We start from the raw sequence: 12,820 nt of genomic DNA, 5'->3' as shown, positions 1-12,820 counted from the left end.
GGCATTCCTGGAGAAACAATAAGGGATTTGTTTAAACCAAGATGCCAAACGGTCATGAATTGCAGAATATATATTTTTAAACAAGTTATTTTCCCCCGCTGTAACATCCAGAATTCAGATCTGCATGAGGGGCCAGCTGGCAGCAGCACGCAGGCCCTGACTGGCTACCCGGGACTGCTCGTTTACCTTGCCCTCCCCTGGGGGAGGGGAGGCGGGTGATGGCAGAGCTGCTTTTATATGGTTATGTTCCAACTTCCATCCAGCCATTCTTGGTCTGGAGCTTTGCAAGTGTTTATACTCACACCCACATGTATAAGCTGCCCCAGAGCCCTCCTACTTGGATTTTCCTTTTAAAGTGAAGCCATCTTCGTGCCCTGCTCTGGTGGTTGACCAATTCGTAAGGAATTCTTACCAAGTCGTCATGCACAGAGCAAGAGACCATGAGCTGTGAGTCTGTCCAGAAAGGGACCAAATGTCCAGCCATGTGCTACAGAGCACATGGGGCCGCCGCTGGAAAGGCTGATTTTGTCCCTGGGGGACGGAATCTGTGGAAACAGGGGGCCATAACCACTTTACCAAGGTTCTGGGTCGGCACTCCGCAAAGGCCCAGGCAGTCTGCACAAGGCCCTGGGGCACTTCTTAGGTCAAGGTCGAAGCCACAGCCGCCTCTGCTTCCCTGGGAGTGCCGCTGCTCAAGAGGAACCCCACAAGCTCAATGCCAAGGCTTTGCCTTTCCCTCCATGAAAGCTCACCTGCCTTTTCAGAGGACTCCCAGGGAGCCTCCCACACCCCCTGAGGCCCTCATATTTTTCCATCTTTCTATTAGGCATCTTTTTCTCATTAATGTACTAACACTCAAGTTATGTGTACAGAATGAGGAAAAAGGGACCTTGTGTGGGGCTTGGGATTTGTTCAAAGCCTGAAGAAACCGTTTTAGAGGGTGTATGTTTTTTATTCCTTTTATGAGAGATGCATGTTTCCCCCCTTCTGTGACTTGTTTAAAAGTAAAGTTTAATATGCTGCCAGAGGAATTGCTGGTTAATAACTTAATAAGCAATGTGCTAGGAATTATGGGAGAAAAGTATTATCCAAGAAAACTTTTATTGTACAGTTTAGGGCTTGGAGGATATATAGCTTCGGTTATTATATAAAATGCTAACAGAAGTCCCCTTTCTTTTCAACCTTACTTTCTCCCTAGAATTATTAAAAAAGGATATATTAAGTGAGGTGAATGAACACTTCTAGAAGCTGCATGAGAAGTCTGCATGTAGATCACAGGTGAGAATTTCTAACAGTACAGTCAGAACTTTGCTAATGTGAACCTGGCAAAGCACACACTTGGAAATTAGCCTTGGCAATAATAATAATATCAACGGCATTTTATTAAAAGTTTTATCTTCGGGCTTCCCCGGTGGCGCAGTGGTTGAGAGTCCGCCTGCCGATGCAGGGGACACGGGTTCGTGCCCCGGTCCGGGAGGATCCCACATGCCGCGGAGTGGCTGGGGCCGTGAGCCGTGGACGCTGAGCCTGCGCATCCCGAGCCTGTGCTCCGCAACGGGAGAGGCTACAACAGTGAGAGGCCCGCGTACCGCAAAAAAAGAAAAAAAAAAAAGTTTTATCGTCGAAAAATATTTTATCTTTAAAAGATTCTTAAGAGAGAAGAAAAGTAGGCATTATTATTCCCATTTTTATAAATCAACAAGGTAGCTCATACAGCTCAAGTGACCTATCCAAGATCGGGGCAAAAACCAAGAATAGAACCAAGGTTTTCTAGACAAATTGCATCCGTGTGTCCCAAACACAATCAGATGAAAAGTGAGACCCTGTGCCAAACAATTAGGGTATTTCGGTTTGCAGCCACGCACTCTGGTGCTGTGTCCTGGTCACCAGTGTGGTGAAGAGCAAGGCTCTGAGCACAGCTGTTTCAACATGGCCGATGATGCAGACAAAGACTTAGCTATCTGACAATAAATATTCCCTATATTTGCTTAGCTCTTTTGTAACTGCATACCCATTACTCACCATGTCCTTCCCCACCCTCACCTACTGCACATTTTGGAGCTTCCAACTTTACAGATAAAAACTGAAGCCCAAAGAAGTTCAAGGCCACACATCACTGGTTAGTACTTGAGCAGGTGCCAGAACCCAGACCTACTACCCGCGAGTGCACCCTGCCTCCCTCAACCTCAGGGAGGTGCGTTCACAGCTAGAGGCTTTTCCACTCACCCAGTGCCTCTCCAAGTGACCCTCCCTGTGGTCACCCAGGAACACAGGGCCTTTGGGCTAGTGAGGGTCCCCTCCAGCTCAAGGGGGAATAAGCTCCTGAACGTGCATGGGAAGCTATTTCCAGAGGCCTGCAGGCCAGTCTAGTCGCTGGGGAAGCCTGGGCATCACTGGCAGCTGAGGGGAAGGACGACAATGAGGCTTCAGAGGGTCTCTCTCAAGTCCGCTCCCTTGGCCCATTCATGTGAGACCTGCCCACACGCCCCACAAGCCTTCCTAGGGTCAGCCCGAAGCTGGCCATATAGGACAAACGCACCAAGGCTAAGTCAGCTCAGTATGAGGACAGAGAAGCAGGAAGCCAAGTGAGGCCTCAACAAGTGCTCCCTCCAGGTCTGTGTGCTGCCTGAAAGCCTGCCCCCAAGTTACTGACTTGAGTTAAAGGCATTGCCTCCAGAAGATCACTACTGAAAAACAGTTGTACTACCCAGAAGAATTAACTTATTTACACATTAGCACTTGGTAACATGTGAGCATGATTTGTTGGTCATACCAAGTGGCAGTCAGCCAGCTGACAGTGGATTTCTGAGGAAAGGGGAATCTAGAATAGCAAAGTTTTGATGGCAGTAAGGTCTAGTGCATGGTGCCCTCCCTATCCATGGAGGGCAGCTTAAGGGCCTGGGGTTGTGGTATTTTCTGTGAGGATGATCAGGCTGCAGCAGAGGAAGCAAGAGAATCAAGAGGCAGGAAACAAATTTGCTATTTCTTGAATACATCCTTAATTTGGGCTATCTTCGGAGCCAGACACATCTGTCAAGTAGGAAGAAGTCACTTGCACCCTTGTGTCTATTTTCCTGTCTACAGATAGTGGTTTGGATTAGATCCCTGTTTTGAAATAGGGAGTCAGGGTGCTCTCTGGAGTCCCTTTTGGGGCTCCCAATGGCTGAGAAGCTATGTGGGTGGGCCTCCAGGCCCCTATCTCAACTTGCAACGTATTTGCCATCTCTATTATCTTGAACATCTTGAACTTCCACGTAAGCTTCTGTTTGAAGAAAGGATTCCACTGGATTAGATGATCTCTAAATTCCCTTTCCTGCTATAAACGCTGTGGTTCTACGGTCTTCTTAGCAATGTTGAACAGACAATAGCCATGAAGTCTAAAATGCACACAAGCAGCATCTCTATTCCCAACACTAGCTGCCCAGGCAGGCCACAGGGGCCTCCAAGTGCCAGACAAAGCTGGTGGATTGCTACTAGGGAGCTTTTGTTAACCTCCCCGAGGGGCTGGAGATTTTGTCGATCACTGAGAGAGGCTGGAAAGATTTAACACACCCCTCAGTGTATCTCATGAGCATGGAGACAGCAGCCTATTTACCAGTGTAAGCCTGAGCTTACTGACTTCCTCTTAACTCTTGGATCAGATCCAAATTCCTCTGGCTGACATTTAAGGCCTGCCACAACTGGTCTCTTATCAAATCTTGCACTGCTCTCCAAACACACCACGTCTTCTCCAGCTCTAATCCCCCACTGGCCCACATGCAAATGCCTTCTGCAACAGTGTGCCACTGTACATACTGTCCACCATCTTGATATGCTCTTTCCCCACCACTTCTGGTGTTTCCAAATCACACCCATGCTCTAAGACCCTACTCAAATACCCAACTCCCCCAGAAAGCCTTCCCTGGCTATCCCAGTCCACATTCTTTTTTGAATTCGTATACTTATTATATGTACTACAGAGTTAGAATTCTACATGAATGTCATTGTTGGTTGTTTCACATGGATAAGCTCTTTTCAACTAGACTGGATCATAGCTAAACTTTGACAATAATAGAGACTTAATTATATATGCCTAGGTGGTCCCCATGATGCTGAGCACTGTACTAAGATTCCTTCCTTTGTACTTGGGCAATGGGACCTTCACAACTTACTTAGCAACATAGGCTCTATACCACTATAACTTCACTTATTCTCCAATCTATGAAAATTAACCTTATCTAACAATTAAATCTCACCTAGTCTTTAAAGACTTCTCCCTTCTCCAAGACATCCTTGACATTCCAACCCCCACTAGCTGGCTCCTGTGATACAGTCTGACCTCATTCCAGCACTTACTAAATTCTTACTTGTTTACAGTTACTTAAATCCACACCTGTCTTATTCACTTGGTTTTTGAAATAGGGACAATATCATTCATCTCTATAATCCCCACTGTGCCTATGACACTGCCTTGTACTGTCTGTGAATCTGAATTGGCTTGGATTCATTGGGAATGGCTCAGTGAAGGTAACCAAGGTGTTGATTTACCCCAAAGATGAAGTATGTCACATGCTAAGGAAAAAAAAAATAACCCACTATATTAGAGTTTTACATAATACTGTGAAAATGTGTTGAGGCCATTTAAAGCCTGCATCCCTTGCAAGCCGGGCAATGACAACACTGCCCAAATCTTCCAACAACAATACCCCAGGAAGCCAACAGCTACAAGTGGAGCAAGACAGATATTTCTGAGCCCTTTATCAAACTAATTACTACCTCTAGGTTAGGTCTGTAGATTTCTATATTTAAAAGTAGAAGGGTGGGGGCTGAATTCTTGATGTGCAGTTGCATAAACAAACTATCTTTATTTCTCACCGCAATATGAAGAAGCTTTGATCTTGGGCAACTTATTCAAAGGCACAGTTTAATATACTGATCATTTCTCACTGCTTTTACCTGACTAGTTTCCATAAGCTTAGTCTGTCAACAAGATGTGTATCCTATATTCTCAAGCTTCACTTCTTAAACAGCTTATTCTTTTAAGACGTAACATATTTTTAAACGGAATATCCAATGAAGAAAATGTTTTGCACCTTGTCCATTGCTTTGGGTTGAAATGTGCTAACTTAATGTCTCTCTCTGTTTTAAAAAATACAAACAGGATCTCATCCCGAGATATCATGACCTTGAACATTCCTGAGAAGTCTGAAAGGGAAGTGAACAAATGTCAACAAGCTTGGGTCTAAAATACACCAACTTCATTTCTCTCATCATTCAAATATGTGTGAGGCTCAAAGAGACTTTGAATAGGCTGAGCTGGGGGATTAAAGAGGGGTCCTGATGAGAATCTCCCTCCCCAATAAAATCTGGGGGTTGAAAGAAAAGCAATTTAAAAGGGGGCAGGGGAGTACTGGGGAAACTTTTATTTTGAAAAAAAGAAAAAGAGCATAGAAGAAACAAACCCAAAGCAAACCCAACCCCCAGCAATGCCTGGAAACTTGCTATGTAAGTAACCATCCCTGTTAAGGCTTGCTTCCCTTAAAGTTTTGGCAGGGACCACAAATGATAGCCTTAACATGCCACATGATCATCTGAATATTTTAACAACCCATCTCGACTGGATTCATTTCAGCAGCATGGGAATGAAACACAACCTGCAGCTGTGGCAAAGGGCTGGGGCCCCTCAGAGCGGTTGTGAAAGAAGGACCTCTTGCCTGGGGAGAGGACTGGTGCAGAAGGAGCAAGGGATTTGGGAAGGGCTAAGGGACAGTGGGAAAATGGAATCAGACCTAAATCCCAGGATTCCTGCCTGGGAAGTGGAGTCTCTCGTGTGAATAAATCTGGTGGTTAGAAAATAACTGCTGTCTTCAGCTGTAAAGCAAAACAGAACCCTAAACCAGGACTTCTGCAGCTAGCCACAGAACCCGCTGTGGCAGAACTGGGATTGCCACACAAAAGCCAGCCCTAGCTTTGTCTCTATAAGCATATTTTCCTTATGTATTTAAATCCCAGGCCTTCCAGGTTCACACCACCTCAGCTTAGTGGGGGGGCCAGTAAGAAGTAGAGAAAATGGGGAGAGCACATGAGAGTATGGCTAACGGGGTGGACAGGGAAGGCAGTACTAGGGAGATGCAGAAGCACACGGAGGAGTGACAAGGGGGTGCCAGGAGCACTGATGCGGAAGCTGTATAGGAAGTGCATGGATCATACAGCTAACACGTTTTGCAAATAAGAATTAACTTGGGGTAACAAATCATTAGATCTAGCACAAAGAGGAGGTCTTCAACAAACATAAGCTCCCTCCATCATCTCTTCCCTCCATCAGCACTGTTTTATTCAAAAATTTATTTCCCAAGGTTGATTTCCTAGTAACCTTGGGACCTGTTCTTGTATTCTTGAGAGGCTGTTTTTCTCACCAGAATATCAGACTGTTATTTTTCAAAATGATAAATATTCACTGCATGCCAACAAAGCCTGGGTCCTACCCCAGGCACTGAGTCCACTGGGATGGCTGCCCGGACAAGGGAGTGTGGACTTCCTGTAGAGAGCACTGGGGCCATGCGGTCCCCCTCGGTGCAAGGTCGTCCCAGGTGGATGGAGGAAGGATTCTGGGCTGACCCCTTCAGGAGCCTCACCCTCTCCCATGGCTCCAAGCTCCAGACACAAGCCCTGAGAATGAGGGTGTGAAGGTGGGAGTATTTCAACGGGCGGGGTGGAGCTGGGTGCTCACAGGGGCCGACTCTCTGACCCTTGGCCCTCAAATACTGTCTCAGAACCAGCAGCATTGGAATCACCTTGAAGCTTGTCAGAAAAGCAGGATCTCAGGCTCCACCCCAGACCTACTGAAGGAAAGTCTTCACTTTAAGGGGCCCCCCAGGTGATTCACGAGCAGGTCTGAGAAGCACTGTTCTAGAAAATGCTTCAGTTATCACCATTCAAAGCCCTGACGTAAAAACACTGGATAGATGGAAGCACTGTGGTCCAGCGGAAAGAACCCAATGAGGAGCAGGGAGTTAAGCTCTCCACAAATGTTAGCTGTTGTCAGGTAGTTGTTACACCCTGGTCAGCTGTGTGAAAATGGGCAAATCCCCCGACCTCGCTGGGTTGAACTTTCCCATATGCATGGGGATGGGAGTGGACTACAACAAACTTTATGATTCTTTCCAGTTCTGAAGTTCTAGATCTATGATTCTATTTGACGAGACTCTGTTTTGTTGCCCTCTCTACACAAAAGGAGGGGTTTTAATTGGCAGTTGCTGTATTTAATATAGCCTGGCATACAGCAGGGCTTAATAAATATGTGTTGAATGAATGGGAAATAAACTGAGTGGCCAGTAATGGAACAATGGTAAGGTAAACTTAATGCCTGATTATTCAGGTGACAAAAATATGCTACCTTTAACAAATGATGTTTTCAAAGATATTTTTCTTATTACAAAACCAGGCAAAAAGCAATTTACTTTTGGCAACGCGTAGACAGTAAAAGTAGAAAGCAAAGCAAAAAAAAAAAATTATTATAAGAAGTCAGGACAATAACCTTAGAGGAATGATAGAGTACAAAGAGTTTTTTTAATGTTTGTTATTAAAATTTTTTTTAAATTGTGATAAAATATGCATAATATAAAATTTACCATCTTAACCATTTTAAGTGTGCAGTTTAGGAGTGTTAAGCACATTCACATGGGTGTACCACCAATTTCCAGAATTCTTTTCATACTGTAAAACTAAAACTCTTATTAGTTGAACACTAACTATTTCCCTTCCCCCAGCCCCTGGTAACCACCATTCTACTTTCTGAGTCTTTGAATCTGACTACCCCAGGAACCTCACATAAGTGGAATCATATAGCATTTGTCTTTCTGTCACTGGCTTATTTCACTTTGCATAATGTGCTCAAGGTTCATCCATGTGGTACTGTGTGTTAGAATTTCCCTCACTTTTAAGGCTTAATAATATTCTATTGTCCATATATACCACATTTGTTTATCCATTCATCCATCAATGGACACTTGGGTTACTTCTACTTCTTGGCTATTGTGAATAATGCAACTAGAACATGTACAAATATCTCTTCAAGATTCTGCTTTCAATTAATTTGGGTCTATACCCACAAGTGGAATTGCTAGATGATATGGTAATTCTATTTTTAATTTTTTTGAGTAAACACCATACTATTTTCCATAGCAGCTACACCATAAAGAGTTTTCAATAAGAGCAAATGCTTTCACGATACTGTTAAATGGAAAAAGTAAGCTATAGCTTACATATATACAGCATAATCTCAACTACATTAAAAAAGCATAGGAAGAAAGATGAAGTAAATAACATGAAACTGTTAACCAATAACAGTGGGTTCCACTAGATGTTGGTAAGAGTAGACTTATATTCTCTTCTTTTCCCTAATTTTCTATGAAGAGCACAAACTACACTGACAGTCAAGAAAAAAATGTGAAAAAAATTCAGTAGGACACATTTTTCTTCTTGGTCATCACATCATCCATTGCATGGAATCTGACAGTCCATTAAGTTTACCACATTTACTAAAAGGACACACACACACACACACACACACACACACACACACACAGAGGTTTTTCTTTTTATAACCAAAGGAGACGCTAGATAACTGAATTGATTTCTGAAAAAATTTTAAGCCCAAAATAACAGTAATTCCAACTCTCAATCAAAGTAAATAAATCTTTTCTCCTCTTTCTCTTACTTGACAGGGCTTTCTAAAAGTCCTTCCTATTCAGGTGGGGCCTGTGATCCACCTGTCCAGCTGGGACAGAAGAGCTGGAATCTGTACATAGCGAGGGCAGCAGACAGGGCCTCGAGCGGGGCTGCACTGACCTCCTCTCCCACGGCCAGCCTCGCCAGGCCACCAGCTGACCCCTAGTTTCACTCAGTTTCTGGCCTGGGTCAGCTTAGTTCTCCTTCAGTAGTTGGTAAACTGCCTTTGCACCAGGAGAGAGAGAGTAAACTGGATTGAGGAGAGAGGGATGGAGGAAAAAGGGAAGGAAGGGACTTGAAGGATTAACCAGCTGATTTCCATAAAGGCTTTGACATCTTGGAATGAAAAGCGGCCTGTAAGAGCAGAAGCCCAGTCCCCTACTCAGGCCATGTTGCCAGCTGGCCATTCATCACCAAAAATTCCCCAACAAATCCATGGCTATTGCTTAATCACCTCATATAAATCCCTATTAATCTTGCAAAGTCAAAACACAAATATATCACAAAAGTCTTTATTTTATATGCCCTCAATTTCGGGGTTAAAATTTTAAAAACGGAACTGGTCATCCAATGGCTCCAATGTCCTTTTTTTTTAACCCCTTTTTGGGGAATAAATAAATGACATCCTCACTAATGTTTTTGTACACACTGGACTGAATAAACTCAAGCTAATGATGAACATAAACTGAAGAAGGAAAAAGGTGTTAGTGCTAAAATTTAAACTGACTTTTTTTTTTTTTTTGCAATAACATTGACGTTTCAAGCTATACTCAAAAGATACAGAAAATCCTTAGTAGGCACAAAAGAACATTTATTCCTCTTTCTTTCGTAAATTTCTATGGACATAAAGGAGCCTCTTCAGCAGCCAAATTTGGAATGCTCTGCATTGTAATGGTTTTCAGGGGAAAAGAATGTGAGAATATAAGTCAGGGGTTGGCTTTGAGAAGGGCCCACTAGGACCCATAAGTGGCTCATCTGAGCATGGGGCTCCCAGTGCAGACAAACACCTTCTGGGACAACACTCTCTGAGGACCTCAAGGGCAGGACAGGCGTGCAACAGGCTGAGGCTTCATCACTTATATCTGATTCTATACCTTCCTATTCAGGAAACTCAAAATTATCCTGCCAGTGACCTGGATAATCCAGAAAAACTGACACGTGGCTTTGGGATACATTGTGCTCTGGCCATGTGTTTTCCTTTCAAACTCTATTCCAGGCTCTGAACACATCCTGCTTAATATGGTAAAAGTGAACTGGGGAGCAAGAGGAAGCCTGGTGTTACAGACCACCCACGGAGTGTAAAGTTCACACTTGGATAATAAAGAGTTGACTGTACTGGAAACATAAAAGTGGCTTTCCTGGACTCTGGGCAAAGAAGGTGGAAACCCAGTGAATTTCAGTGATTCATGCCTTTGTTTTCTAGGGCTGGAAAATCATGGAGGAAAGTCAGAGAATGGGGGGGAAGGGTGGATGCAGACAATAATGAAAAGACTGATTAGAAAACTGCAATTTTCTAAGTGCAATTAGAAGGCCAGGAGGACTTCTCCAGCTGAAGAGGGGGCTGATGGCAGCTTTGTCATCCATCACAGGGAACTGCACAACATGAAGGTCCATTCAGATGGCTGGCCTATTACTCTATCTCCTCCTTCCCAGCCAACAAGCAGGAATTGACTCAGGAAGCCAACAGATGATGAATTTCTATAAGACCCATCAAGGGGTAGCAAACTAAGGGGGCAGAAATTCCTTCCTTATAGAACTTTAAGAACAGGAGATTCAGATTCTGTCTCGGGGCAGTCCTGGCTGGAAGCAGGGGTTTCAATAGGATCGTTTCCCTGACTTCCTGATCCCCAGAAATAATAGCTACGAGGACCAGGCCTACTAATCGGTAAACAGATGAGAGTACAAGTATGATCACAATTCCTTGTTCTCTCAAAAAAGGCATCTTGGGAAGTTCTCTAAAAACCACACAGAAGCCAAATGATACTAGGCTCAGGGGAGCAGTTTATGGTCAACGAACTCCTGTTCTCTAAATAAGAGAGAAAACAAAAATCGTACTAAAAATGAGAGGCTAACCATTAACCATCACTTTACTGGCATTTCAGATACTAGAGAATTTCCCCATCAATATGTCTGGCCAAAGATACAGGTGTTTAGACAAACATGGAGACTCACATCTCTACCCACTGAGAAATTCTTCACTGGGTTGCTTTCCTTTCACCAAGTGGCCTCCATGTATCTCCTCAGCCCCATTCTCTGCTACACATACCTTATACTTTAGGTTTCAGAAGAGCTAACTTCTTTCTAGTTTTCCACACTCACCATGTCATTTCATATTGCTATGTCTTTGCCTATGACATTCCCTGAGCCTGGAACACCCCGCCCTGCCCTGGCCACTTGGCAAAATTCCCAACTCTTTTTTTTGTTTGTTTGTTTTGTTTTTTGGGTTTTTTTTTTTTTGCGGTACCTGGGCCTCTCACTGCTGTGGCCTCTCCGTTGCGGAGCACAGCCTCCGGACGCGCAGGCCCAGTGGCCATGGCTCACGGGCCCAGCCGCTCCGCGGCATGTGGGATCTTCCTGGACCGGGGCACGAACCCGTGTCCCCTGCATTGGCAGGCGGACTCTCAACTACTGTGCCACCGGGGAAGCCCCAAAATTCCCAACTCTTGAAGGCATCCACCCTTCCAACCCCGGGCTGCTCCTGTACCTACTACATACATTTGTTATCATACTCACCATATTCAATGAAAATTATTTATTTACACATCTTCTCACCTCCTGGATGGGAGCTCCTTGAAGCCAGGACTAATTCCTTCTATACCTTTGCATCCCTACATCTCCTAACACAGCGGCTATCGTGTAGCCTACGCTCGCTCACAAGACTTTGTTGAATTACACTGATTTGTGGGTCTCACACTAACCATTGTTTGTCTTGCCATATAAGATGGGAGCCCAACAAAAGTGAACAAAAGCACATTTTTTGAAAAATAAAAAAGAGGCTGTTATGTTAGACAACCAACATACTAATTATTAATCAAAGGCAATATACCACAGCATGGAATGTGGTAGCCTATGGGCCTCTGCTGGACGCCCCTCTCCCGGAATCACAGAGGATGTAGCAGGGGGTGGGAGGCCCTTGCAGTAACACAGATTTTGAACAGAGTGTTACAGAGAGGACTCCTTGTGTAGTCGAGAGAAATTGAGAAATTCTTTTTGCTCCATCTTTCACAGGGTAAATGTTCTAAGTTTCAGAAAAAACTAACGATGGCAAGGATGAAAAAAATATGTATCCACTCTCCTTTGCCTTGTTTATTCAAGCTTCTCTACTACCTACCCAAAAAGGCAATTTGCATGTCTTTTTCTTATTCACCTGCTCTGGGCCCCTCTGCAGCTGCTCAAGTCTAACATCAATCTCTCATCTCTGAGCTGCAACGGTACCTGATAGTTTGTACCACATGATTTAGTCAATTACTGCCTTTCATTGTTAGGATATCTAACACAGGGCTGGGCACATAGCAGGTATTCATAAAAACAAGCTGATTGGTGGACAGATAAAAAGCCATATTACATGCCCCCCAGCAACACAGCAGTTTTAGAAAAACTGTCAAGAAAATATTTTTCTTTCTTTACCACAACCCAAAGTTCAAAAAAGATAAATACTCCTGGGCTTCCCTGGTGGCACAGTGGTTGAGAGTCCACCTGCCGATGCAGGGGACACGGGTTCGTGCCCCGGTCTGGGAGGATCCCCCATGCCGCAGAGCTGCTGGACCCGTAAGCCATGGCCGCTGAGCCTGCGTGTCCGGAGCCTGTGCTCCGCAATGGGAGAGGCCACAACAGTGAGAGGCCCACGTACCGCAAAAAAAAAAAAAAAAAAAAGAGAGAGAGATAAATACTCCAATAACTTTAGAAAACTCATGCCAGTGACTTTTAAAACTCCTACGAGGGGCTTCCCTGGTGGCGCAGTGGTTGAGAGTCTGCCTGCCGATGCAGGGGACATGGGTTCGTGCCCCGGTCTGGGAGGATCCCACATGCCGCAGAGCTGCTGGACCCGTAAGCCATGGCCGCTGAGCCTGCGTGTCCGGAGCCTGTGCTCCGCAATGGGAGAGGCCACAAC

At 44.6% G+C, this 12,820-nt stretch overlaps 1 protein-coding gene across 1 annotated transcript in view; it reads right to left on the bottom strand.

Moving 5' to 3' along the window:
* Positions 1–12,820, bottom strand: part of THADA (THADA armadillo repeat containing) — a gene marked incomplete at its 5' end in the record, with an annotated part of 148,938 nt that overhangs the window by 85,601 nt on the left and 50,517 nt on the right. The gene's annotated exons all lie outside the window — the stretch shown is intronic.

The sequence above is a fragment of the Lipotes vexillifer genome, unplaced genomic scaffold, assembly GCF_000442215.2.
Source record: "Lipotes vexillifer unplaced genomic scaffold, Lipotes_vexillifer_v1.1 scaffold278, whole genome shotgun sequence".
Lineage (NCBI taxonomy): Eukaryota > Metazoa > Chordata > Mammalia > Artiodactyla > Lipotidae > Lipotes > Lipotes vexillifer.
This window is presented reverse-complemented; position numbering and strand designations above follow the sequence as displayed.